At 56.4% G+C, this 27,952-nt stretch overlaps 1 protein-coding gene across 12 annotated transcripts in view; it reads left to right on the top strand.

Moving 5' to 3' along the window:
• The window catches only part of MEF2D (myocyte enhancer factor 2D), a 77,917-nt gene that overhangs the window by 1,461 nt on the left and 48,504 nt on the right, over nucleotides 1-27,952 (top strand). For 10 of the 12 annotated variants that reach the window (XM_085560992.1, XM_085560991.1, XM_085560995.1 and 7 more), the window contains exon 2: nucleotides 23,152-23,220. The gene's annotated coding sequence lies outside the window, so the exon portion shown is untranslated. Of the gene's footprint in view, nucleotides 1-23,151; nucleotides 23,221-26,210; nucleotides 26,374-26,922; nucleotides 27,490-27,952 lie in introns of those variants that run through there. The other 2 variants (XM_085560993.1, XM_085560994.1) reach the window with 2 other exon arrangements.

Consider the following 27,952-nt stretch of genomic DNA (forward strand, 5'->3'; position numbering starts at 1 on the left):
ACCAGCCGGGCTGTCCCCTCCTCCTAATCCTCCACAAGTGTCGGAGCTGCCACGCGGTTTTGGCTAGTGACTCCCCCTTGCTGTGGCCAGGGGTCTGGGCAGGGACAGGGACACCTGTGCTGCTGCAAATTCCCCCGGCACTTCAGCTCAGCGCCTCTGAGCCCCCAACGGGGAAGGCCCGATCCTGGCCCTCTAGAGCCCCTTCTCCTGCAGTGCGTGGCCGTGTATGGATTTTTGGGCTGGCGTTGCTTCTCCAAGGTGGATGTTCTCAAACCACTGTCCCAGGACAGCCAGCCTGGAATCTTGCTGCTGAGGAAGAAGGGGCTGTGCTGGCCTCAGTGAGACGGGGACGCTCACCAGGCCAGGGGTGCAGAATTTGGGGGTAGGTAAGGGTTTATTCTTGTTATGTTCTTTCCTTCCCTGAGCTGATTTGGTGCTGGTGGCCCTGGTGTGGGAGCACTGAGCTGCCCCTGTCTCTTTGGAGCTCCAAAGCAAGCTGCTCTTTCTGCCTGCCCTCAGGATCACCGCCATGGGCTCCTGAAGGTCACAGACCTGTGGATGGGCCTCATGGATTCTCCTTTGCACTCCCACCACCTTGCCCTTCAGCCCCTGCAGTTGTCACGGCTTTGCCGAGCTGAGGCATCTGCACTTGTGCGGGCTCCAAGCAGGTGGCCGATGTGGGGGCCACTGCTCGGGTTTCGCCGGTGCCTCTGCCACAGCAGGGATTTATTTGACGTGCTCGTGTTGAAGGGGCATCAGCTCCCATGTCAGGTGGCTCAGGGCTTCCATTCCTGCCCAGGCTCTCCCCCAACACAAAGCAGCTCGGGGGCTCCTCATGCTGAGTGGTCACGTCCCTGTGTGTGTGCTCAGTCCTGCTGGGGGGCTCTTGGGACCTTGAGAAGTGCTGGCTTTGCCAATAGGTGACCTTGGGCACGTCCCTTTGCTTCCCCACGCTTCGGTGGTGTTCTCGGAATGGGAGAGGTGGTTAATGTGTTTAATTCCCCCCTCCTCACTGGTATGGGGCTCCTGGCCCCTCTTGGGAAGTGCAACTGCGGAGCTGGAAAGGGCTGTTGCTATTTTGTGCTGTCCCCGAGCGGGCAGGGCGGAGGCATGGACGGTGCTGGAGTCACCCAGGGTGGATTTTTCCCAGGCTGCCAAGTGAAACAAGTGGGGTCTGAGTCTCATTCTGCAGCCCTTTACTGTGACTCTGGCAACATAAAGGAGCCTAAATATGGTCATAAACTGCATCCACTTCAAGGTCCCTTCGTGCTGCCAGGGCAGGCTCACGGCGGCTTTGTGAGAGGGAGAACAAAGCCGAAAGTGTCGGACGAAAAGTACGGGAGCGGGACCCGGCTGCCGCGGTGCCGGCGCGTGCCGGGCGCTGGTGCCGGCAGCTGCCCGGCAGGGAGGTGTCAGTGCTGGTGCAGGCCCCGGCTCACGGAGGCAGGATGGATGTGAGGGTGGGGGGAGATGCTGCTTGGCACATCCTGAAGGAGCAGGAGGGCTTCAGCTAGGTGTGGAGTGCTCAGCTACAAGCTATGCGTCTAACACCCTGGGCGAGTCATTTGAACCTAAAAAAGTCTGTGGTGAGGGGCTGAAATTGCCTTTCCCTCTGTTTTTCCAAGCCAGAGTGCTTGCCAGGGTCAGGTTGGCATCGCCTGGAGCGTGCTGGGAAGAACCCGCCATGGGATGCTGCGTGGCATCTCTCCTCTGTGACGGATTGCAGGGACGTGGCCTTTTTGGGAGTGAAGGGGAAAGAGGGAGCGGGCTGTGGGTTGCTGGCATTGATTCCGCTCCCCCGGACCACCGCTGCCCCACTGGGTGCCCCCGGCAGTGGTGCTGAGATGCCATGTGGAGCTGTGATGGTGTGAGCTGCCCTGGAAGGTGGTGCCTGAGGCTCAGGAAGTGAGCAGGCAGCATCCCATTAAATCCTGTTAATACCCGGGAGTGCACATGGAGGTGACCCAAGCCACGGTGAGCTGCACGGGTGGCGATGGGGCTGCCGTGTCGATGCTGTGCTGGACTTCCCCATCTGCAACCAGAGCTAAAAATATCCCCCTGCCTCAGCCCGCCGCCATCCCATCTGTTCGGAGGGTGAACTCCTCGGGCCAGGGGCTCTTTCTTATTTTTATCGCTAGTTTGGCAGTTCCTGGAGGCTGAGCTGTCCCGGGTTCAGAGGTGACTCTATTGTAGATGACAGTCCTGCTCCCGGGAAGGTTTGGCTCTGCTGCTGAGAGCAAGTGAGGAGGAGGAAGGGGAGGAGGAGGAAGGCTGGGGAGGCATGGAAACGTGTGGCTGTGTTGGTGCCATGGGGTGAGCACTGGGTGCCCTTGGCTGTGCTTGCCCTCTCCTTGTGCCAGCAGGACTGTGGGGTGCATCACCTCCCCCCAACACTGGGACTTCACCACTCGATGTGATTCTCAGGGGTTTGGTTTTATTTTTTCCTTTCCTTTTTTCCTCTAATTAGATAAGCTTTCAATAAAAAGCTGAGATTTGTTAATCACTTTGTTTGATCAGAGCTCAGGCAGTGCTGAAGACCTCTAGGTTTTTCCCTCTGCCTGTGTGAGCAGCAGTTTGCTTTTGCTTTCAAGATGGATCTCGCCGTCTGCCTGCCAGCAGCTCTGCCTCCCCGGATCTGTCGGTTTGCATCTTGCACTCCACTTTGCTTTGCTTGTGGTTCTTCTTTAATTTTTCCTTTCCCCTCACTCTTGGTGTCTCCCTGCTGTAGCTTCCCACTGCTTGCAAAACAGACAAGAGCCTGCATCCTTTAAAAAATCCTAAAAAAAGTGCCCATGTGGAGAGCAAAGGTTTGATAAATACTTCAATTTAGAGTGATTTGTTTTGGGGGGGTGGGGTCTAGGTTTGCTTTCTCTTAAATGGGGGCGCAAAAGGCGGGGGACTTGGGCCTCTGAGCTGCATGGGAACAGTTTTTTGGGGAAACTCGGCCTGTTTTTGTGTGGGTCACGACAAGGCTGGAGGGACACAGCAGCTGCTCCATGATTCCCAGGCTATAGGTGAGCATCTTCCCCTATGTAAGAGGGAACAATGAGATGAGGTGTGTGCAATGGTGATGGGTCCTTGCTGCCACCATCCCTGTCACCCGGAGGGCTCCACTCATGGCGAGATGTCCTGGTTGTGGTGGACTTCTGGAATGCTGGAACAGCTGCTGGGGCCTGTTCCCAGTGCTGGGTGCTGCCATGCTGCCCAGTGGGACTTTGAATAGCTCCGTGCTGCAGTCCCCAGCAGAGCAGGCATGCGGTGCCACACCAAAGCCCGAGCGGCCGGAGCGGTGCCGGCCCAGTGTCCCGGTGCCCGCGGTGAGGACGAGCTGGAAGGGCAGGGTGGTGCCTGTGCTGGGATGTGTCAGGAGCCACCGTGGTGTCCTGAGCCGAGGCAGCCGGACTGGACCGTGCCGGGGCTGAGCAGGACTCGTAGGATTTCCCAGATAGCAATCAGCCCTTGCTTTTCCTGGGGGCAGCACATGGCCCTGCTTGTGGTGCACGTGGAGGGCGTCGGCAGCACCCATGGCCCGAGCCTCATGCTGTGAGTGACCAGCACGAGCTGGAATGCAGAGGTGGGCAGCTGAGCCCCTGCCATCTGTGCCGGCTGTGCCCCGTCAGCCCAGTGCTGCTGGCACAATGGCTCAAGGTCAAAGCCATGCACAGCGGCTTTGGGCTGCTGCTGGCGCGGGGTGGAAGCGCTCCCACCTCCTGTCCTGACTCAGTGGTGGTTGGGGTTGGAAAGGGGGTAATTAAATGACCTATTTCTGGGCAGGGAGGAAGAGGAGGAGGAGGAGGAATCGTTTCTCTTTCCAGAGCTTCAAACAGCTTTCTGCAAGCGTCCGGCACAAACCCCAAACCGCTTCCAGGAGGAGGTGGCTGCAGCCCCCCTGGCTGGGGTGCTTGGGGCATGGGTGGGGAGCTGGGGGCTGTGGGGAACAGTGACCTCCCACTGCAGCACTGCTGTTGCATCAGCCTTTTTTTTTGGAAGGAGGCAGGAGAAATCCATGGCTCCTGAATAATTTTTTTACCCTTTTTTTCCATCCCCAAAAAGTAGTAACGAGATTTGGGAAGCGGCACCTGCCTGTGGGGCCAGGTCCTTGACCCAAGCCCAACCCAGGGCTGCCAAGGGATCATTTTAGGATTTCTAGTGGCATTCCTCCTTCTCCTCTCTCCTTTTTGCCATAGGGGGATTATCAGCACCTCCTGTGTGATGGATCCTGCAGCTCACGGCCCTGAGGGTGCTGGGGCTGTGAGCCTGGGGGTTCCTGCTCCAAAGGATGTGGTCGAGTTTCATGTGCAAGATTTTATTGATGGATAAAAACAGTGGTTATAAATATCCCTGCTTGGAAGTTTTCATCTTCTTTTTTAAATGGAAGTGCCTTTTGGAACAAAATTACTTTCTGCCATCCTTTTCGAGAGTATCTTTTTTCTCTTCTTATTTTGAAGATGAAATTTTTCTTTTTACTCTTAAATTTTTTCCTTTCCAATTTTTGGAAGACTTCAGGGAAAAATCGCTAGGCGCCATACCCAGGAACACATCCCATGTCGTGCAGGTGGGGAAAATATGTGGGGTCAGATTCATCTGGTTTGGTTTTCCTTAAAAAGGAAATTGAGAATTGGAAATGTTCATGGCATCAGTGAGAATTTTCTATCAAAGGAGACAAAATCTGAGGGGCAGGAGTTTGCTTAAACCTGCTGCATCAAGTGTAAAAAAAAAAGTTAAATAAATTAATTGGATAAAGAACTTCTGTTCAGTAAAAGACTGGCAACATTTCCATGTTTCTGTCTGGAATTTTTCAGTTGTAAAACCTGAAATCCTCCCCCACTCCTAGCAGTAACCTTGAGACATGGTGCCGGAGCAGGAGTTTCCACTGGCAGGGAAGAAAAAAATTACAATGAAGAATGTGGACAAATTATTTTGACTGACCAGCCTTTTTTTATTTTGCACGGGCAGTCACCAAGACTCCTGCCCGCAGCTGCTATGCTCAGTGCTGGGAGCAGGAGATAAACTACTGTGGTGAGGGGCTGAGGCAGGGAGCGGCAGGGATTGGGCTCCAGGCGTGGGTGCTCTTGGTCCATGGTGGCATCCACGGGGAAGGACCTTCTGCAAGCTTGGACTGCCAGGAAATGCGTGTTTTTCACCCATTTTGGGCATACAGAGGCAGAGAGTGGCTGTGTGCTTGTGTAACTATAGGTGAAGGCTGCGCTGTCGTGCTTTGTCTGAATATCATGATGAACGTCCCCGTGGAGCTGCTACCTGCAGGCTTCTTGTTGGCATCTGAGCGAGCTGCCAGCCCTGGGAGGAGCAGCCACTTTGTCCCAGTGCCAGTGGCTGGGCATGGTGTCCATCCCTGGGGTGCACCCGTGACACCTCCTCTGCCTGGGGACCCTGGTGCTGCTCGGCTCAGTGGTGGGTGGCAGGTTGGGGCGGCTGAAGACCCCACAGTTTGTGAAAATCCCAGTGTTGCTGCAGCCTGGCTCTGCCACAGGCAGCCTCCTCCTGCTGGGAATTCCTGCAGCGAGCTCTGCCTTTGGCTCTGTTGGACACTGAGCCTGACATGCAGCACTCGGACTGGCTCAGAACTTGCTGGAAGAACCATGGGGGAAAGGAAGGGGTTTGTGTGTCACCAAGCGTCTCTGGTGCTGGCACCACTGGGGAGGTCACGGAGGTGAGGAGGTGTCTCTAGGCACAGTTATCACAGACTCGTGGAATGGTACAGGCGGGAAGGGATCTTAAAAATCATCTCATTACAACCCTTGGGTTTATCCCAGGGGATAAACCACATGCTCCCTGGAGACATGTCTCTGCCCCTAGGGAAACCCTGCGGTAGCAGCAAATTGATTCAATAACTGGAACAGGGTTGGGTGAAGGTAGGGCTTACCTGGATGTGGGCTTGGGGCAGTTTTCCATCGAGTATTCTGGTGAGGAGCAGCACTTGGGATCACTGGGACAGCGTGTGCATGCCAGCTCTCCTCTGAGAGCATGCACCAGTGTGGGGGCTCCGGGAAGGGCTCAGGGGGCTGGGATGCAGCCAAAGTCAGGCCTTATCTCCAGCCTCATCCCTTGGGTGATGCTCTCCCAGAGAGCTCCATGTGCCACCAGACGCCTGGCTTTGCATGACTGAGGAGGATTTGACGCCCCATCTCCAGGGTTTTAAGCACAGGGATCAATCACGTATCCATCCTCAACCTTCCCTGACTCGGCGTGGCCGTCCTTCCCACGCGCCGGCAGCGAGCCGCCGGGAAAACTAGCACCTCTCGGCTCGCTGGATCAAAAATATCCCCAGTCCTGCATGGATGCCGTGCCAAGATGGGGAGCGGAGCCTGCGCTGCCTCTTAGCAGAAATCTGTCGCCTTGCTCGGCGGTGGGGAGCTGGGAGGGAGGCTGGGATCTGCGGAGTGCTGAGCCCCAGCGCTTTCGAAAATAGAAGCAGAACAAATGGTTGGAGCAAGATGCTGGTGGTGAAGGCAGCCAAGGCCTCTTCCCGCGGCAGCTGGTGGCTGCTTCTTGCTCCTCCATCAATCCTCTCCCCAGAGCTGGCATTTCCTTGCACGGGGGGAGAGGTGAACATCTGGCTCTTGGAGCAGCCTGGGCCACAGCGATGCTTTATTGGGTTCGGTGTGGCGCCCTGAGGCTTTGGTACCGTTGAGCTTTGAGTGAGCTGTGAGGATGGCAGGGCAGGAGGGGGTTCAGTCGGTGTGAGATCAGGAGATGGTCGGGTGGCGCTGGTTGCTGAAGGGACTTTGTCCCAGAACAGTGGGACAGGTGCTGGGTTGAGCTGCGGGCACGCCGGCTCGGCGCGGCAGCAGGTGCTGCCCTGGTGCCCGACAGCTGAGCACGGAGCTGCTGTCTCTGCTCCCGTGGGAGGGGCGGGGGTCCCGCTGGGCTGAGCTCCTGGTGCCTCCCGGGGGCCCCGGGCTCGTGGGAGCCGCACTGGGGTGCTGCTGGGCAGAGGCCAAGGTTCCTTTCCTCCTGCTTCCCCATGGGCTCCTGAGGGGACAAAGCCACCTGTGCTCACAGCAGCCGCTGGCACCCAGGAGAGGAAAATGGTGAGCCCAGCTCCCAGCACGGATCGAAGAGTTTGGAAAAGTCCCGTTTAGGGCCAGATCTGAGTGTGTGCTTTAGCAGCAGGATTTCACACCTGCCTTTGTGCTGGAGAGAGCTGCTCCAACTGGACGAGGTGGAAGAGGGAAGGTTGGGAAGATGCTTTCCTTATGGGAACATGTTCTTGCCTTGTCCTTTCCAGTGGAGAGGACCAGCCACGGAGAGCTCAGCATCTGCCTGGGTGACCTTCAGCGCCTTTGCTTGGAGAGAGAGGCTGCTTTGCATGTCCTCTGCCCTGCCAGCAGCACTTGCACCAGCATCGGGGTCTTTTTGTTATGCAAATGAAGCTTTGGTTTTAGCTTCTCAGAGATAAATACCTTTGAGGCTAAATTTGGAGCTTGGGCTCTGCTGAAAGCCTCTGATGGCCCAAGGCTGACAGGTCAGATGCTGAAGGTGGTAGTTTGGGTGTTTGGCTCCCCTTCGGGCACAGAAACAGAACAGTCATGGTATTTTTTCCGCCGGGGTTATACAGGATTTTTGGCAGCGGGGAACAAGCACGTTGAGTGCTGGTGGGGGGTCCTTGGCACCTGCTGCCACCCTGCAGCTGGAGTTCCCACTTTTGCAGTGATGTGCTGTGGTTTTAGGTAGGCTTTTAGAGCTCAGGAGACCCTTTTGTCCCAGCATCACTCTGCCCCTTGAGGATCCCCACTGAGCTGTGCCCAGGCGCCGGGGCTCCAGTGCAGGGCTGAGACAGGGATGTCTCAGTGCCCCTGTCACTGGGCACCTGGGTTTTGTGCTCAGGGTCTCTCTCCCAGCCCTCAGAGAGGCTGAGGGGTGCAGGCTGTGTGGCTGGAGGATGTGGTGCCATGCACCAGACCAGAGCTTTTCTCACCTCCCCGCTTGCGCGTGCTGTGGACGTGGCGTCCCCAGGGGCAGCCTGGCTTCCTCTGGGACCCCTGAGTCCCTGGCAGCCCGTCTCTCTTGTGATGGGGTCATGGGCCGTTGGGCTGGGCTTGGGCAGAGGTGTTTGTGTATCATCTTATTTTTATTTGTGCGTCTTTCGGAAATTTTTCGTCACCGCAGGTGCCGGTTCAGTGCCCGGCAGTGGGGCGGGAAGGCTGCGAGCAGGGTGGAAACGTGGCTGAAACTGGTTTGGCTTCTGCTCGTACAGTTTTGCTATTTCTGTGCCACAGGAGAGCTTGAGCTCCCTAGGGTCTGCGGGGGGCTGAAGCCATCGGGTTCCTGGTTCGCCCCTCCTGACCTGTGGGGTCACAGGTCACCTTGCAGCCTGAAAACTCACAGACACCAGCCCAGGGGCTCGCTAGGGCTGAACCAAGGTGGTGGTGGGATGTTAAGAACACCCAGAGGTCTCTCATGCCCTTGCAAAAACACAGGCAGTGGTGGGTTTTATTCCACATCCTGCTCGCAATGGGATACCTTGGGGGCCTGCAGGTGGAAAGGAAAGGTGGTGGGAAACAGAGGTAAAAAGGGCAGGGCAGCTCTTTTGGAGCTGCTTCTTTGTAAAGTTTTGGCATCGTCTGGGTGCTGAGCTGTGCTAAGGCCACCCCAAAATAGGGTATTCCTGCTCAGGGCCACCTCGGGTTCCACAAGGTTTTCTGGGGGATGGATTTAGGATTTGTTGCTATGTCCTGGCAGGGTGGCAGCCTGCATCCCCTGAAGCCCTGCGGGGTCTGGAGTACCCGTGCCCAGGGAAGCTGCTGCACCAGCGATGCCCCAAAGTGGGTACTCTGGCCAAGGCACAGGAGCAGGTCCCCATTCCAGGGAAGAGAAGGCTCCAGGTAAACCTTAGAGCCCTTTCCAGTGCCTAAAGGGCTCCAAGAGAGCTGGGGATGACTTTGGACAAGGGCCTGGAGTGACAGGACGAGGGAGAAACGGCTTCACACTAACAGAAGGCAGGGTTAGGTGGGATATGGGGAAGAAGTTCCTCCCTCTGAGGATGGTAAGGCCCTGGCAGAGGTTGTCCAGGTTGACCCATCACTGGAAGTTCCAAAGGCCAGGTTGGACAGGGCTTGGAGCAACCTAGTCTAGTGAAAGGTGTCCCTGACCATGGCAGAGGATGGAACGAGACCATCTTTATGGTCCTTTCCAACCCAAACCATTCCACAATTCCATGATCCCCTGCATCCCTTCAGCTGTGACATGCCACTGCTCCTCCAGCTTCTGCTGCACCAGCAAAGGTGCTGCCTTGGTTCTTTCTTTTTTTTTTTTTTTTAATTCTTTTTTTCCCCTAAAAATGCATTACCAGTGCAGCTCATCCATATTTCCACCACCTTCTCCCTCCTGTTCTCGCGCTGAAGTCTATAATGCTGAAATTATAGCATCCCCCTCGTCACCATGGCAACGCTCAGGGATGTATTTAAAAAAAAAAAAAAGACCAGAAGCCCTCCAAGGATTATGACTTCAGTGAGGGATCAGGCTGGAGGGGAATCTGGGTCACGGCTGGAGCAGGCTTTTCTTCCAGCCTGTCTTCAGTAATTCCCTTACAGCACCCGGGGCCGCGTCAGGGCAGGGCAGGGCAGAGCTGCTGCTGGCACCCATGGGTGCCCTCGAGGGGGTCCAGCTGCTCTGGGAGGTGCTGCCTCCCTCTCTGAGAGACTGCTTATTGCCCCTGTACACTCTGGGAAAGAGCATCCTCTGCAAGCTCAGTATTCCCACCCAGTACTGAGGTGTTTTAACCAAGGCTTTTGGATTCCCAAACGTGTGGTGCCTGCAGGAGTGCCAGAGCCTCTCTCCCCCTCCACCCCGCTTTGTGCAGTGCAAGCTTTCTCTCTCATCCCCCAAAATAAACAGGACTTTTTAAATACATTTTTTTACTCCTCTTCTTCTTTTTATTTTTTTTCCTCCCTTTTTCCACACCCCCAGAGCCGCTGTTGCTGGTGGCAGGGAGCCCAGACTCTGTAGGAACTCAGAAATGCTGCGAATCCAAGCCCTGGCTGCCCTCTCAGTTTCGCAATCCTTTGGAAGGGGGGAGAGAGAAGAAATAAAATGGGAGGGGATTTTTTTTTCTTTATTAGAGATTTATAGACTTTCCCACCAGTAGGGACAAGGAGCTGGAGCCGAGCGGCCAATTTCCTACAGTAAGTTTCCAACACTGCTCCTCTCTGGCCACTGCAAAACCCTCTGCAGCCTCTCCTATGGTGGGTTGGGTTGGTTAAATTTTTGGAAAACCATCGGAAATGCTGGATTTCCAATGCTGGGGGGGTTGGCAGGGTGAGGGGCTGCTGATGTGGGGGGTGGAGATGCAGCTCAGTGGGCCAGCCCCTCCCATGGGCCAGGTGATGCTGATGGCCAGGAAGAATCAGCTCAGGTGGTGTTTTTTGAGCAATTAAAGCCTTTTTTCTACCCGTTTTTTGGCTTGGGCTTCGTGCTGGTGCCTGACAGCCGCTCATGGCTGCTGGTCCCTCCAGCCAGGCTCACTGCTGCTGGGGCACGTTCCCTGCTGTCCTCATCCCCCTCAGCCATTTGGCCTCTCGAGGTTTGTGGTCCATTTATTTTTAGGTAATTGCAGTGTCCGGGTGCTGGAGAGGCCGGTCGGTACCACGCAGCCGGACAAGGGAGGGGTTTGTTGGCCAGTGTATTTTAAGCAGTTGGTTTCTTACAGGCGAGAGCTTGTCCAGCTCCTTGCACTGGTGTGGTGGGGCCCAGCCAGTGCCACGGTGGCTCCTGTCCCCACAGATGCCACTTAACCCGTGCCTGGTGCTGGACATGGGGCAGGGTGCGAGGATTCAGCTCCTGGCCCTTCTCTGCACCCTCGTGCAGGATCTGACCCTCTGCCCGTGCTCCTGCTGGAGGAAAAAATCCTCCCTTAAGCTGTGCCTGGATGAGATCTGAGTGCTGGCAGCTCTGCTCCCAGTATCCAGTGATTAATGGGATTAAATTGGTGCCCCTAGTGAGTTTTTTTTATTTTGCATCTGGTTTTCTCAAGACTTTTTAAGCAGGGGGAGGCCGGGGCCATGTTGCACTGAGATCTGATTAGATAAGGGAGAGCTGCCTGTGAACAAAATTCCTACCGGATAATTATTTATACCTCCATGTGCGTCACTAATAAACATCTGGATCTGCTCCAAACATCTTCATTTGATTTGTTTTGTAGTCTCTCAACAGGGATGTTTCTCAGCTCCCCACCTCCCTCTTGTCGCGTGGCTTTTGAGGACTTGGCTGAAACGAGGGGTGGGTTTGAGCAGTCGCCCCACTGCTCATGGGACGAAGCCCTCCCCCAGCACCAGCCTTGCTTGCCCGTTTCTCCCTGGGCATTGGCATCTCGGGGCTGCTTTAGCAAATTCCCACTCCTGTGTTCCCATCATGGGGTGACAGTCACGTTGCCCTTTCTCAGGAGGAGAAAATTTGTGGTGTTGGTGGTTGAAGAAAAAAATACGAGTGGTCAAAACAAGCCAAAAAGCAACCCCAGATGTGTTGCCTTCTATTTTAAACATCCTCGTTTGATTTGGGGGCGAACCAGACTCCTGACCTTTCGGAGCACGTGGGGCTGGCAGTCACGCCAAGCTCTCCCAGGCCAGGGCTGACTTCTTGCTCTGTTTGTGTAGAGCCAAGAAATTACTATTAATAACTTTCCCTGAATGAGAGTTGAGTACCTGCTTCCCTGGGGCTCCTTGGAAGGCTCCGGCTTGGGCGGATAACATCAACAGTCATTATGAACGGGACTGAGAGCATCGGGCACAGCTGGGATGCAGATGGGAAGGGACTGATGTGGGAGGGGAGAGATGAAGGAAGCCTCTGGCTGGCTGTGAAGCGCCTTGGGCAGGGCCTGCAGGCGCCACGAGCCATTTTTTGTGTGTTCCTCCATCCTTTTTACAGCCCTGGCCCCTCTTTGCACGAATGCAATGAGAAAACCATCCCGAGGCGCTGGAGCCAGCGGCGAGTGCCAGCTCCATCCCTGTTGGCTCTAATCTGTGTCTCACCTCTGCTGGGCTCTCAGGAGAAAAAAAAAAAAAAAAAAAAAAGTTTCAGTGCTGCACCCAGCCTTAATCTCTTTAAACTGTATTTCGCTAATCCTTCATTAGGATCTCATTGTGAGCTTGTTATCCCGTTAGGGCTGAGCCGTGCGTGGCGGCGCCCGCGGAGCTGGGTGGGAAGGGGCTGTGTTGGCCCTGCCGAGGCCACGTGCCCCACCAGGATGTGCCAGCAGTGCCAGCGAGGTGGGCTCAGCGCTGCGGGGTTCGGTGTCTGTGCTCCGTCCTGCTGCTGGGGTGGGGTGGGTGCTGGGGGGTGCTGGTACCGGGGTCTTTGGTGGGAGCTGTGGGGAAATTGTTTCTGTTTGCCTTCCCATCCGTTCCTTGATGAATGCTGATGAATTCCTTGATGAATGAAATATTGGGAATGTTGGAGCTGGGGAGGGGGGGTGTCACGTAGAAAGTGCCAGCTGTGGTTTGTACCAAGGCTTGGTTCAGTCTTTGGGGTGTTTCTGGGAGCGCCTGCAGCGCCGGGGCCGGGCACCAAGGGCAGGGTTTTAGCTGGGGTTGTTATCCAGGAAGCTCCAGGAGGTGATCCCAAGGGTCTCAGCTGGAGCAGGGCAAACCCGGTGTGTGCTGATCCCCCTTCCTGCTGCCACAGGACCATTAGAAAGGGGCATCAGTTGGACCCGGCATGCACAGGCAGATTCCTTCCTTTAGTGAGGGGTGCTCTCCCGCTGGCAGGGTGCGCTGGTGCCCTGCTTGGTGCTGCCAGGCCCCTGTCCTGGGGGGCACAGCCATGCCAGCACTTCGCAGCACCCAGCCTCGGCCCCCTCCCCTCCACACAGGGACCTTCTCGGAGTGACTGGCAATGGCAACAGCTCTGCAGCACCCAGAGGGCTGGGGTACCTGCCAGCCACGTTTCTGGAAGTTCTTGAGGTGCAGAGCAGCCCCGCGGGAGGCCGTGGCTGGAGAAGTGGGAAGTCCACCCTGCAGGATGATGGAGCTGGGCTGAGCCTTGCAGGCTGTGATGGGTGAGAGAGGAGATGGTCCTGCAGAGCCGGTGCAGAGAGCAAAACAAAACCCACCCACCCACACATGCCCACATGCGCAGGTACACACAGGCAGGGAGGGGCTCTGCCCGCAGCCAGAGTCGAGACTCGAGTTAATTTGGTGGAAAATGAAAACCATTGCGGCAAGCAATGAGAAGGTTCCTGGCTTTTCTTTTTCCTTCCTCAAAGAAAACATTAGGTGGGATTTTTACCTTCCTCAAGTTTTGTTTTGTGCGGAAATGGGGCTCTGAAGAGGAGCCTGGTGGTTAAAAGAGTTGCTGCCTGTTTTATATTTTCCTGCCTGGCCTCTTCCCTGCTGGAAGGTCTTGTGGGCACATGTGTCACCATGTCCTTGTCCACTTCTGCAGTGGGTCGAGGGAGGGAGGTGGCTCCTGTGACATTGCTCAGCAAGTGGCAATGAACTTGGCTCTAAGCCTGCACGTGGCTTTGCCCGAGAGCCTTGGCTGGCATTGAAATTAATGCACGTTTATTGCCTCCAGACTGGGGAGCATCTCTGCAGGTCCTGCTTTTGGGCAGTGCTGGGGCACAAGGGCACAGTGAGGGGCTGGTGGCATCATTCACCTTTAGGAGATGCAGGGGGAGCTGCTCACATTTGGATCTGGTTCTGGCTGGGGCTGGGGTGCTGCTGTAGCTGTGCCGGGGCAGTGGGGGTCTCGCTGCCCCCAAGGGGCTTCCCCTCATCACTTTGGAATTGTGAAGTATTGTGAGATGAGGTGTATGCTGGCTTTCATCTTTCCATCACCTTTCCATCTTTCCTCATCTTTCCAGAAAATGAGGATAGTGAATCCCAGGAGGGATCCCTGGGATTTGCTCTCCTTCCCTGGGTTTTGCAGCCCTTTGGGGTGCTCCTGTCGGGCTTGGCCGTGGCCGTGCTACCCCGCTCCCTGTGGCTGGGAAGGTAGAGCTTTTCCAAATGCCTCTCTCCCCTTTTCCTGTGCCTATAATTAGCCCTGGCTCCCCGCCACCGTATACTGTACGATCCTGGAAAGAGGTCATGGCTTTGCTGAAATTCTTGGGAACAGAGCTGCCTTTGCAGCTGGGAAAGCAGCGCAATTTCCAAGCAGATAAGAAATAGGGCAAATGCAACTCTGTTCCCTGCTGTAATTTATGGGCTCTGGGGATGGCATCCAACGGCCTCCTCCCTCCTCTGGCTCTCCACGTGCTTGGGAGAGTCTGGATGGGTGAAGAGCTTCCAGCTGGTTCCCAGCTCCCCTGTGCTGTCGGGTGGTGGCTCATGAGGAGGGTCCTGTCTTTTCCTGGGCTGCTGGGTCTGGTTTTCCCCTTCTGCTGGATCCTGTTGAGGTCTTGCCCAGGACTGGAGAAGGAAACAAAGGCATTTTTGGGTGTGTGTGGTCCTTTCCAGTTCTAAAACTTCTCATTTTTATGAACTTCCCCAGAATGGAACTTCCCTTTGCAGCAGGAAAAGGATCATCTTCTTGAGCTTAAAGGTCTTTTCCAACTGAACTGATTCTGTAATTCTGTGATTACACAAAGTCTGGGCAGGTGAGGAACAGAACTTGGCTTTTCTCCCAAGGAGGGCAAAGCCCACACAAGCAGCAGGGTCTGCAGTGCCTGGGGAGGGTTTTCCCACCTCCAAATCCTCCTGTGCAAACTGGTGAAAAACTCGAAAGTGAAAAGAGTATTTTTGAGAAGAGAAAAACTCCCCTCTTCAGAAAAGAGAGATAGAAATGCAGCAAAACCCCCTGTTTGAGGTTTCCCAAAGTTTCTCTGCCCCATACAGTTGTTCTGAGGAAAAAAACAGGATAAATCCACCCCAAAAGGACAGGATTGGAGAGCAAGGACATGAATTTCCGTTCCAGCAGGGACTCCACACGTGCTGTATCCCCCTGGCAGCATCCTGCTGCTGAGCCAATGTCCCTTTCCAAAGGAGAGATTAGCTAAAAAAATCATGAGCTTAAAAAGCAAAACACTTTCCATTTGTTGTAATTGGCTTCTGGGCCAGTGAGCTTCTTCCCTTCCCTTCCCTTCCCTTCCCTTCCCTTCCCTTCCCTTCCCTTCCCTTCCCTTCCCTTCCCTTCCCTTCCCTTCCCTTCCCTTCCCTTCCCTTCCCTTCCCTTCCCTTCCCTTCCCTTCCCTTCCCTTCCCTTCCCTTCCCTTCCCTTCCCTTCCCTTCCCTTCCCTTCCCTTCCCTTCCCTTCCCTTCCCTTCCCTTCCCTTCCCTTCCCTTCCCTTCCCTTCCCTTCCCTTCCCTTCCCTTCCCTTCCCTTCCCTTCCCTCTGAATGTGACTTTAGTGACTGAAGGGTTTTTAGGGGAAGAAGCACTGAGGATGCAGAGGTCCATGGGCTTCTGCTCGAGTTTTTCTGGTGATTCTAAGACTTGATAAACCCTCTTTCCTTTTTTTTTTTTTTTTTTTTTTTGGTTTTTTTGGTTTTTTTGCATTTGCTCTTGCCAGTATGTTCAAACTGGGAGCAGCATTTGGGATTTGGAAGTTTCCAAGGATTGCTGCTGTGGTTCTGTTAGAGGGAGGTGATGCCTGTACTGGCCACGGGGGTTTTGTTGCCCCACGGGGGACTGAGTTGTTTGGGGAGCACAGGACAGTCTCCTATGGATCTCTGCTCTTTGGCTGGCTGATTAACCAAATTACACAGAAATGTTATTTTTTCTCTGTAGGTGCCTGTGAACCCCCTCCTGCTCCCCCCTTGCAATGGTGTACGTGGGGGGTGGTGTAGGAGTTGCTGATGACGGCACCGAATGTGTGTTTCTCTGCACCTCGCTGGGGAGAAATGTTTTAATCTTTTTTTTGTTGGTTTTGGGTTTTTTTGGGTTTGTTTTTTTTTTTTTTTAAATAGTGGATCTGAAGTTTGGGGAGTAGACAGCTTCCCCACAGAGATTTGCCAAGGATGTAAAAGGAGCTGGGGCTTGAACTGGGAGATTTGGGTAACCCCAAGGATGGTTTTGTCTCTGGCTCGGGGTTTTTCCCTGCTCCATCAGGATGTGACACCTGCTTTTCTGGATGCAGGCCTGCCCTTGCAGGCAGTGAGGAGCCGTGCTCAGCCACGGGACTCCGAGTGTGTGTGCGGGGTCAGGCTTTGCACACTGGCTCTGGGGTGAACACCCTTTGGCTTCCCAAGGCCGAGCAGCCCTGGCTCTGGCTCAGGTCGGTCTGTGCCAGGTGATTTTCCAGCTGCGTGCAGGGGTTCCTCTGGTGGTGCTGCTGTCCATGGCTGGGCTGGCTGCTGGAGAGGGCAGGAGGGGCTGTGGAAGGTGCTGGAGGCCAGGGCTGCCTCCACTCTGGACACACCAGAGGGGCTGTGGCACAACCCAGAACGCAGTGTGAGCATCCCAGTGCTGGTTTGACAGCAGCCCCCTCCTCCCCACTAAAGGAGCTCTCTTTAGTGGTTTGCAAGTTGCCCTTACAAACAGGTTTTAAAAAACCTCTCAGCTTCCAGCAAGGGCTGCAGGGCTGGGCCTGGATGGGGACAGCAGCAAGGGGCAGGTGGAGCTTTGCCTGGTCCCTCTGCCTCCCATGTGCCCTCCTCCTCCTTCTGCCTTTGCAGTGCTGTTGGAAGGGATTTTGGGGGGATCATCTGGCAGCACTCTGCCAGCCCAGCACGTCGCCCAGTTGCAGCTGAGAGGTGTCTTAGGACCTGCTGCCATCTGTCAGAGCAGGGAGGTGGATGGGCTGGAAGTTTTGGACACAGGTGATCGTGTTTGTTTGGTTTCCATGGGGAGGGGCCGGGTCGAGTGACCGATGGTGCCCTGAGCCACCTGCCGAGGCTGTGGCAATGAAGAAGGTCCCCATGGTTGGTGGTTCCTGACTCAGGTGATGGCAGAGCAAGGCCGTGAGGGGCCTGGGCTTTGCTCTTAGTGATGGTGATTGTCTCCCCCAGCTGGCTTGGCACACCTCACCCGGTGGCCCTGGAGTTTGGACCTGTCTGGCAGAGCCACAGCTGGGGTGGAGACACCCAGGCCGTGCTGTGTCTGCCTGGGGCAGCTCCCAGAGGGTCCTTGGAGACGTGCCCACTGCAGGATCCTTCCCAGAGCGGGGCTGAGAGGAGCTGGTGCCTGCTTGCCAGGGCTCCGTGTGCTTTGCCCGTGCTGGGCATGCACACAGCAGCTCCTGGTGCCCTCCGTGAGCTGCTCACATGGGTCCAGAGCAGCGCTGCAAACGTGTGAGCCCTGCCTGTGACCAAGCCATTGCTGGTGCTGGTGTGCTGGATGAGACTGTGGGTGGGGTCCCTTCCAGCATCACCCACCTGCTCCTTGTGCTGTGCCTCCCAGACCTGCTGCCCTCTGGGGACAGCGGCTCTCGATGTCTGTGCTGAGGAACCACACTCTGTGTTGATTTTCCTCCAGCTCTGATTGTGTAACCCATGGGTGGCTGTGTTGGGCAGTGGCCACAGAGGATGAATTGCTGGTGTATGTCAGTGTGTGTGCAGGTGGGATTTCCACTCCCCCACGCCTCGTGTGGGGTTTGTGTGGATGAGAGGTTTGGATGGCTGGATGCATGGATGGCTGCAGAGGATCCATGTGACAGGAGGGAGAGTATGGCCTGAGAGGTGGGAATTGGATCTGTGGCCTCTGGGGAGAGGCAGCATCAGACAGGAGAGGTTGTTGGGGCATCAGGAAGGTTTGTGGGGAGTCTGGAGGGCAAAACAGTTGGTGGTGCTATCTCTGCTTCACCTCTGCCTTGGGAATGCCAGCAGGAGCTGGAACTGCAGATCTGGAGCAGCTCTCACTGCTGCTGTGAAGTCTCCTGCACCCCTGGAGCAGCACTTTCACATGGTGCTCCAGAGAGCAGGGGAGTGTGAGCAGGGTGAGGGCACCCACAGCTCCTCTTGGCACCTCCAGGATGGGTGTGGCTTCTTGCACTGTCCCAGGTTGCCATGAAGTTGGATAAAATCAGTTCAGGGAACTGAGGAGTGGCCCATTGCACCCGAAGCTGGACTGGACCCAGACCTGATACCCAGCACAGAGCCACTTGCTGTCCCCATCAAGGAAGGTGCCAGCGCTCTCGGCCCCCAGGGCTGGTGCCAGCAGGTGGCAATGTGGCCTGAAGTATTGTCACTGTCACCGGGGTGAGGGCAAGCACTGGGTGCTTGGGATGCGGGGCACCCACATCTTGGTGTCCCTGTGCTTTTGTAGGAGCCTCCATGATGTTCTTGGGGGTTCTGGGCTCAGTTTTGGAATCTTCCTTGAGCTGCTGTGTCAGCAGGTTGGGATAAGCAGGTGAATGGCTTGCTCAGGGGGAGGAAATTGGGGTTTGTGTCCAGCTCTGTGGTTCACGTCCCCTCTCTGTGCCTCAGTTTCCCTGCATTAGGAGATGCTGCTGGTGCTGGGACCGCTCCATGCCGGCAGTTGTGGTCCTGCTGACCAGCACTTGCCCAGTGGGCTGGGATGGGTTAGGGTGTCAATTCCTGGACAGGCTGCTGGAGTGGGGACCTGCCAGCTGGAGCCTGCCCAGGTGTGGGTACCTGCATGCCCAGGGGTATTTCTGCTCCCACCAGATGTGCCGGCTGCGAGAGCTGGGTGGCCCAGCTGTGCAGGGAGGGCAGGAGCAAGATGGGTGCTGTGAGCCAGAGGAAAGCCCTGTCTGCCTCTGCTCTTAGCTTGCCCCGGTGCCCCAGCAGCCTTTGGTCACCGGGGTGTGTGGTGGTGCATGGCTTTGCTCCGAAAGCCGTGCTGCTCCCCAGCCCTCCCGCGCCTCCGGCCGCCCCCACGTCCATACAGCTGGAGGTTTCAGTTCTGCATCTCTGCTGCCCAAGGGGAACTCAGCCAGCGAGAGTGAAACTCGGTGGCTCCAACGGTTGTGCTTGTGCCACCCCCCCAACGCCCCCTCATGTCCCCATGGTCCTTGCAGGGCCAGCAGCCGCTGTTGCAACACTTGCAGCGACAGCTGTGCCACTCGTCTGCTCTGACCTTCCCTGGAGAGTGGCTTCCAGCTCCCTGCCCAAATCCAGGGGCTGGATTTGGTGCCACGCTGGGACCCCTGTGAAGCAACACCTCTGCAGGGTGACCTGGTGGAGCAGGGCTGTGAACCCCAACAGTTCCTACCCTGCCTAGATCTGGGTACCTTCCCACCGTCCCTCTAGGGGTTTGGAGGAGCTCCAGTGGAGCTGGTCACGCTCTGCATGATGCCCCAGCACAGCTGCCTTGTTCTTGGTCCCTGCTCACCTCTGCACTGTCGTGCCGGGCAGCCGAGCCTCCCGTGCCACTGGAGGTGGATTTCCTCCTGCTGTGCTGCTGGACTCTGGCACCACTGGGTGGTTGGGAGCTGGGGCTCCTCACTGTGTTTAACTGCCAGCCCGTCCTGCCTGATGCTCCTGCTCGGAGTGAGATCTCTCCCAGTTTGTTCCTTCCCACCTCTTGGTGTCAAGCCAGAGGAAACCCAACTGGAAAAGGCTCAACAGGTCTAGTTAAACTCTGGGGATACTCTCCGTGGCTGGTACAAACTGAAAGCTTGTACCATCCCATCCATGGCTGGGATGCTTTAGTTTTGTGGACTTGGGAAATGGAGCAAAATTGATAAAGTCCTTTTTTTTTCTTTTTTTTTTAAATTTTGCCTGCTCCTTGGTGTTTTGGGACTCCCTGAGACTGACACGGCACAGCTCTGGGAAGTGGGGTGTAGGGTCTCCCTAGCTTGGGGTGGGAGTCCGTGAGCACCTGGCAGAGGAGCGGCGGGCTGGGTTGGGAGCCCGAGGTGAGGAAGTTTGGGTTTGGCATCCAAATGTTTGCAGCCTGAGCCCGTTGCTAGAGGAAACATGAAAAAAGAGGAAGGAGAGATTGCGGTCACAGCTCTTCCCCTCCGCAATCTGCGCCTCCCTCTTGGCCCCTCCAGCCCCAAAGCTGGTGATTCTACCCATCCAGCCCCCCTTGACATTCCAGCTGTGTGCTTGGAAGACTATTTATTTGGGGGTATTATGTGTATATATGATGTAGGCAGGGGTTATGTGTATTTGGGGTTTATATACGTGGGAATAAATATGTATTTCCCCCACATCTATACATGTGGGGGAACATATATATATATATATATTTGGTGGGTTATATATATGGGAATATGTGTATTTTGTGAGGGCTATGTGTATGGCAATACACATATATTATATGTGTGGGAATACACATATAATATGCATATATTTTGGGGAGTTATATATGTGGGAATATATAAGTGTTTGAGGGTGTAAGCAAAGACTGGCTGTGGCACAGGGACTGCTGAGCATCAGCGGAGCAGATATCCAGGAAAGTCACCAAAAACCATTCCTGCACATCCTCCAAGATCCTTACGAGCAGGTTGGAGCAGCTCCCTGCTGCCTTTTCATGCCAGCCTAACTGCTTCAGTTAAAAATGGGGATCCCAGGAGGATTCCAGGAGGAACCCTAGTTCTCCTGCCCTCAGGAATTTTGGTTTGTTACTTGGTGAAGCCAAAGCTGTGGTTTTCAAATAGGAAGAGTGTTAGCACCTGCTCAATATTTCTGCCCCAAAGCTGAACATAAAGATTGTCTTGTCTTTAGCCCTTTCTCTCCTTCTTTTTTCACTCAGAAAGGGGAATTCACTTGCCTTTGCCACCTCCATCCCTCTCTATGTGTTTTTTCCCTCAGCCTATAAAATAACAAAACTTTGAAAACAGGATGCTTTCCCCCTTCCCTGGGCAGCATTTCTCTGTCTGAAACAAGAAGGTTTTGAAGGCACGTGTGTGGTGGGGTGAGAGCTGGGAGCTGCCCAGGAGCCCTGGGAGTGGCCAGTGGCCTGACCCAGCCCCAGCCCCTCAGCAGGGCCTGCTCTCACTGTGCAGGTCGAATGGTCACCTTTGGAAATCCTCCAGAGTTTCTGGGAGCAGTGCCAGGATACCCGCTGGATGGGGCAAAGGACGTGCCTGGACAGACACGGGAGCTGGCAGTGCCAGTGAGTGGGGGCTTTGCTCCTTTGTACCAGCTCAAAATGTTGCAAAATGGGGACTCGGGGGTTCACTGGGGTTTGCTGGTGCTGGAAGTACCACCAGGTCCAAAGGGCAGCAGCTTCTGCAGCTTGGGCAGGGCGTGAAGCAGCCCTGGAGCTGTCGGGCTGGAGAGGGTCAGGGTCTCAGGACTGTCACCCCACATGTGCTGTTCATCCCTGTCTCAGGTGACACTGGGCTGTAACCCTGTGATGTCAGAACTGCCTGCAGGCTGAACACCCCAAAACCAATCCTGCTTCCCTTGGAGTTCCCCACCTTGGCCCTACAAGGGGCAGCTCATCTGCCAGGTTGGGCTGGCAAAGGCACTGCTGTTAGTTGTCACCATCTGGGGACTGTGGCATGGCCAAGGGCTGCGTGGGGTCAGCTATTGTCCAGAAGTCATTGTCCTGGTGGGCTGTGAGAGCCAGGGATGTGGCTGCTGCTGACCACCAGCCATGGGCAGTTCTGTCAGTGCAGGAGTGGTGAGTGGTGGCTGTGTGGCTGTACCGGCTGTCCCATGGCACCATCCTGGACGTTCCTGGTGTGTCTAGTGGCATCTCCCACTGAGAGAAAACAGCTCTGTACAGACATCTGAGGTCTTGCCTGGCCACACGTCCCCCATTGCATCCTGCTGGGCTGTAGAGCTGACCTCACACCCCCAAAGCAAAGCCAGCCTGGGCACAAAGCTCGGCCACATCCTCCCGTCAGCCTGGCCTGTGGTCCCCGGTCCCCACGTGGCTCTGCCACCAGCCCTGCAGTGTGAGACCGCTGAGAGCTGCTCGGACACCGAGAGGAGCTTCAGGAACCCCCCGAGAGACCCTTGGCCACTTCCCTCGTCCTGGCTGGGAGCGTGGCACGAGCAAGGTGGTGCTTCTTGTGTGGGTGTCCCTGTCCCCAGGTGGTCAGTCACCCTGCAGGACACTGTTTTATTCAGGGAAATAAAGGAGTGGTCCTGGGGGCTGACGGGTTGGTCTGGGCTTAATTGGGTGCGAGTGTGGCAGTAGCTGGAGCCCCCCATCCTTGTGCCCACCGCTCCCCCGCTGTGGAAGAGAGGCTCATCTGTCTGTGCTGGTGAGGGGATCCCTGTGAGTGCTCCATTTGCAGGACTCCAGCCCAAGTGCTGTGAGGTCTGAGGCTGGAAGGCCGCTTGCAGCTCGTCTCTTTAGGGGTGTCCCCTCGGCCTGGCTGCTCCGGAGCGAGGGGAAGGTGCAGCCCCGGCCGGAGCCACGCGCTCCTCGCTCCAGCTTTGTTCAGGGTGAATTTTGTAATGTCAGGAAATGAGCTGGCTGTGGGAGGGGAGGCAGCTGGGGGAGGAAGGCTGGTTTTGTGGTTGGAGCGGAGGATGAGGACGCCGGAAAGCTGAGCACAATTCCTCGCTCTGTTGCAGGTGCTGGGGGTGAGGCTGCAGTTTGGGAGCTGGCGGTGCGTTTGAAGAGCGGGTGCTGGCCTCTGTGCCTCAGTTTCCCTTTTGTTTGGCGCCGTTCTCCTCGCAGGGAACGTTCCTCGTGAGGGAACTGCCTCACAGGAGTGTGCTGTGGTGATGGGCTCTGCACAAGTGCCAGATGCTTGTGACCACCAGCACAAGGCCAGCTGAAACCACTGGGCTTTGCCCCAAGGGTCTCCTCCCATCTCGCAGTGGTGAGTGGGATGAGTTTAGGAGCTGTGTTTCCTTCTGGGCCATGGCAGATTCTCCTTGGGCCAAGCACTGGGACAGTGTCTGAGCAAGAGGGTCAGTGCTTTTTCTTGTGGGATGTGCATGAGAATCTTCCCAGAAAACACAAAGTTCAACTAAACTTTGAGCAACTCTCTGCTGGCCACGCTGTCGGCTTGGGCTGAATCCCTCGTTAATGTTAACTTTTGGTTTATGATTCCTGAACTCTTCTTAATTTCTTTCCCTCTGGTCTCACCGAGATGCTTTCCACATTGCATAGTCCCAGGGCTCCTGGTTCCCTGGATCCCTGCGGGGGCCTGGCCGGGTCTTACCCAGCCTGCATGGCCCTTGCAGCAATGCTAAGGCTCAGGGCAGTGCAGGAGGGGACCTGCAGCCCCTGTCCCATCAGCCAGGTCTGCGGGGGATACTGGGCTGCCCTCGCTGTTCCTCCATCTGGCTGTGCATGGATGGGACATGTGGGGAGTCCTGTCCTTGCCTCTGTCCCCGCCTCTGTCCTCTCAGACTCACAACTGCTTGCTTTGTCTTTGCAGTTGGATTGAGGAGCGGTGGCTGCAGCTCATCCCTGGCAGGAGCAGAAGATGCAGGAGGCTGCGTAGCAGGTATGGGGGAAATCCCAAACTCTGGGTTCCTGCCTTCCCTTTGGGTTTGCTTGGCCGTGTGTGTCTCCCCTGCTGCAGGCTGGCAGCAAGCAGAGGCTCCCACAGAGGATGCAGCTGCATGCAGCTCAGGGCTCTCAGGCTCCCACAGTGGTGCTGACCAGAGGCTGCAGCCCTGCTCCAGTGAGATCTGGTGCAGGAAGGGCACAGGGAGCACCCTGCTGCACTGTGCACCCCTCACCTGCTCTGCACACGGGGGTCCTGGGGTGTGGGGTGGGCCAGCAGAGCCCCCCGAGCAGGGCAGGGAGGTGGTGCCCAGCAGTGCGTGCTGCTGCTGTTCTCCAGTGCCCATCTTCCCCTTCACTTCCCCATCTGATGGCCCCCAGCCGTAGCCACAGCACTGATTTGGGGCTCTCTGGGTGTTTTGCAACACAGCCCTGTGTATCAGTGCAAAGGAGGGCTTTCCTGCCCTGTTTTCTCCCAGTGTGGACAAAATTGTGGCCAAACCTGCTGTTATTTTGTCCCTTGCACTCCTCTGAAATAAGGTGCTGCTAGTAGAGGGCCTTCTGTCTAAGTTTTCTTCCTTTTCAACCTTCTTGGCCCGTTTATTGCTCTTCCAGTAAATGTTTGTGTCTCCTGTGTCTGCAGTGAGGTTGTGGTACAGACACCACTGCGGGCTGGTTTATGAGGGCTCTATGGTTTCATGAAATGCATCTGCTGTACCTGAGAGTGAAATCAATAAAAGGAAAGATTTTTAAAAATAATATGCCCCTAGCTCCTGAACGGAGGGGGCTTTGTCACAACTGCTTAGTGAGCAGTTTTGTGGGGTTGTGGTGACTTTTAGTGCTGGAGATGGGGCAGGTTATTTATTTGGAGGCCTGATGATGGGAGATGGGGGCAGCATCACTGCGTCCTCTGCAAGGTCAACACCAAGAGCTTCATCTGCTGATAGAAACCGAGAGCAGCTCCCCAGGCTGGGCCAGGGGGAGTGCAGCAGAAGGGCCCTGCTGTGTCTCACTGGTGCTTGGTGTGTGCCAGCCATGGGCCATGGTGTGCCCAGGGGACAGAAGGGCTTGAGGGCTTGGCCGGGTCTGTCCCGCTGTGGCTGAGCTGAGTGCTCCAGGAGTGTTTGGGGGGCTGGTGTGGGACCAGCTCTAACCCACTCCTCTGGGCACAAATGAGTATGGGGCACGTTTCGGTGTGGTGAGTGAGTACTTGGCGTGACGGGGCAGTGGGTCTGGCTGCTGTGGGGTGTGCAAGGAGGGCAGGGCCCTCCCTGGCTCCCAAACACCGCGGTCCCGCTGGACCGTGCCCATTCCGTGCCAGCCCGGATGCTGGTGGGTGCTGGCAGATCTCTCGGTCACGGCGTTCTCCCCACATCCCTACTTGCTGCTGGACACGGTGCCCGACGCCGCCAGCTCCGTCCTGACCGGTGACAACAGCTCCTTGTGTTCTAGTTTCACACAAATTCGTGGGTTTTGGGTTGGCAGTGTCCTCCCGCAAAGCCCTCATACCTCCACTGGTGCCAGCACAGAGTTTGAGTGAGGAGGAGCAGTTTAGTGATTTCTGCAGCTGCAGAACTGCTCGCTCCAAGGAGCAGCTCAGCAAGTGGTGCACTCAGGGAGGAGGATTTGGAAAAGCATCTCTGGGGACTGCTTTAAGACTTGTTCCCTTGGCAGTGCAAGTGACAGGAGCTGAGCAATTAGAGGAGCAGTATCGACCCGGCCTCGGAAGCGTGTGACGGCCGGCACCGGGCGATTTCATCCCCCTGAAGCCACGTCCTCGCGTCCTGGGCGTGCAGCATCGCTGCCTGCGATCAATAGGCATTTTGTCTGAGGCCAACCCCATCTGAGGCGAAGCAGGCAAACCTTCTTGTGTGACAGAAGACTCTCCTAGGGCCTGTGACCTTAACCGGATGGACTCTTTCGTGTCCTGACGACGGTCGCATCGTCTTGCTGCAGCCATGCCTGGTAAATCATATGTCCATCCCTGAATGCAGCGATGTGCCACCCTGCTCCTCTCCCAGTGAGATTTTGCATCCTGAGGCTGATTTCCAGCTGCTTGGGTAGAGCCCTTGTGTCACCAGGTCTGTTCCTCTGCTGTCTGAGGCCTTGCCTGTGTTCTCTTGAAGGTTCATTAGCAACTGGAGTTTGCAACTCGCAGGCTCCCACTGTCCTCGAGGTGTGAGTGTGCCACCTCACCTGGCACCTGGCTCTTTGCAACTGGCAAGATCCTCCTGATCTCCAGGGAGAGCTTGTAAAACCCAGCCAGTGGGCGCACTGAAACCAAATCCCCGCTCTCGACCCTTTCGGATACGGAATACTGAATTTGGTAAAGCAGTGGGTTCCTGCTGTGTTTGCCGCAGCTGAAATGTGGCTGAGCTGCTGGAGGTCACCTTTCCAGTCCCCGTGGAGCCGGGTGGCCTTCTCTGGTCATGGCACTGCCCTGCGCTTTGGGTTCTGAGCTCATCCGCTATTTTGCCACTGGCGGGGAGGGGGTGGGGGGGGATCCGCGTCTTCAAAGCCCTTTTCCCTTGGGGAAAAGCCAGCTCGGTCAGAAATGTCCGCGCAGAAATGTCATCTGACCCGGCAGCTGGCTCCCGCCTCCCGGGGGTCCTGCGGCGTGCGCGCCCCGCGGGCGGCCCCGGTCCGGCTGCCGGAGCACGCCAGCCCGGCCGCTGCCCGCTGCCCGGCCAGCTCCGTTCGCTGCCCGGCCAGCCCGGCCGCTGCCCGCTGCCCGGCCAGCCCGGCCTCTGCCCGGCCAGCCCGGCCTCTGCCCGGCCAGCCCGGCCGCTGCCCGCTGCCCGGCCAGCCCGGCCGCTGCCCGGCCAGCTCCGTTCGCTGCCTTCCCCCGGGCTCCTCCAGCCCCTCCTGCCTCCGCATCTGCCTCCGCATCTGCCTGTGCCCTTCAGCCGCGCCCGCACCCCGCTCGGCTCGGGCTCGGGGCTCGGGACTCGGGACTCGGGCTCGGGGCTCGGGGCTCGGGGCTCGGGGCTCGGGGCTCGGGGCTCGGGGCTCGGGGCTCGGGGCTCGGGCTCGGGGCTCGGGCTCGGGACTCGGGGCTCGGGCTCGGGCTCGGGCTCGGGGATGGCGGCTCCGTCCTGCGTTTCCTCCCGGAGCTGCAGCCGCGGAGAAGGACGCAGCCACCCTGTCTCCTGTAAGTACCTCTCACTCTTTCCACTGGAGAGTTAAAATTAGCAACTTCTTTTTTTAAGGCAAGGCGTCGCTTTAAACCTCGCCAGCCCAACTGGGTTTCCTTTTATTACCCCCCCCTCCCCCGGCTCCTTTTCTCTTGATTTTTTTTTAAATTATTATTTTGTTGTTATTGTTCGCCGCGTGCATGCACTTTTCTCCCTTTTTATTTCTTTCTTTTTTTTTTTTTTCTCCCCTTCTTTTCGTTCCTTCCTATTTTAAACACGGGTGACGCTGCAGTGTCGGTGCGGAGTTTGGAGCCAAATAAACAGCTCGGCACTCCCCCACCCCGATCGCCTTTCAGAGCCCGGGGCCGGAGCCCAGCGCCGAATTTAGACCCTTATCTATTGTCAGCCTCCTCGGTCGGCGCTGCTCGGCCAGGGGGGTTGCCCCGGACCCCCTTGTTGCTCCTGACACAGATCCTCGCTGTGAGTTGTCGTTTTCCCCTCTCCTTTGTGTTCGTGGTGAAGCACAGAAGTGCCCTTAAATCAGGACCCGTTGCTTTTTTTTTTTTTTTTTTTTTTTTCTTTTCCCAGGACTGTATGGGCAGGGAGAGAGAGGGGGGTCTGAATGATGTGGGGCTCCCATGCTGGAGAGACGGGGAAACTGAGGCACAGAGCGGGGCATGGCTCCCTGTTGGGGAGTGGGTGAGCTGGGATTTCCTCTTTCAGGAATCAAAACAAACATAGAGCAGGAAGGAAGAGGCAGCAGGAACGGGCTCAGATGCAGGATCAGTGCCTGTCCGGGGTATAGATCCCTTTGGGAAGCCGGTGCCCACGGTGCCCTGTGGCAGGGCCGATTCGGGGCCTGAGGTGCCCCCGAATTCGGGTGCAGGGTGGCAGTGCCAGCCCGGTGCTGCGCCAGGACGGGATGGGGCCAGCGGCTGGAAGTGGCCGTCCCAGCCCGGATCTGCGAAAGCAAACAGGAAGGCGAATGGGGAGCAGCCGCTGTGTTTACTCAGAGGTTATTTATTGTGGATCCTCAGAGGTTACTCCTGGGGACTTTTAACACCTTCCTGCTTGGTGCTGGGTCCTTTTGGCCAGGCCTGGATGCCCGGCAGGAGCTTGCGGCCACATCGGAGGTGAGGCAGGTGCCATGCATGGGGTCAGGCCATGTGTCACTCCGGGGCTCGCCGTCCAGTTCCTTCTCCTCCCTTGACTGTTTCCTAAATGTTTGTTTTGCTCTAGAGCCCAGCCTGGCCGGGTGGATGTGGTGGGCATGGATGTGGTGGGGCTGGGACCAGTGCTGAGCTTGGCTCATCCTAGAAAAATCTTTTTCCATTTGATTTTTTCAGAGGTTTTATGCTGTTGCTGGTTTGGGGTAGCAGTTAATAATGCTGATAATCTTTCATATCCATGTCTGTGAAAATGGAGGTGCAGAGCCCATAGGAAGGGGATCTTTCAGAAGTGCTTTTAGTGTTTCCCTCCCAAGAGGGAGGGAGGGAGGGAGAAGTGTTTCCCCTCTCAGGCATGTGCTGCTCTAGCTCTGATGCTCATGGATCGGGCTGCAGGATAAATTTTGGGTGTGCTTTGGGTCAAACCCTG

The sequence above is a fragment of the Lonchura striata genome, chromosome 25, assembly GCF_050655825.1.
Source record: "Lonchura striata isolate lonStrDom1 chromosome 25, ASM5065582v1, whole genome shotgun sequence".
Classification (NCBI taxonomy): domain Eukaryota; kingdom Metazoa; phylum Chordata; class Aves; order Passeriformes; family Estrildidae; genus Lonchura; species Lonchura striata.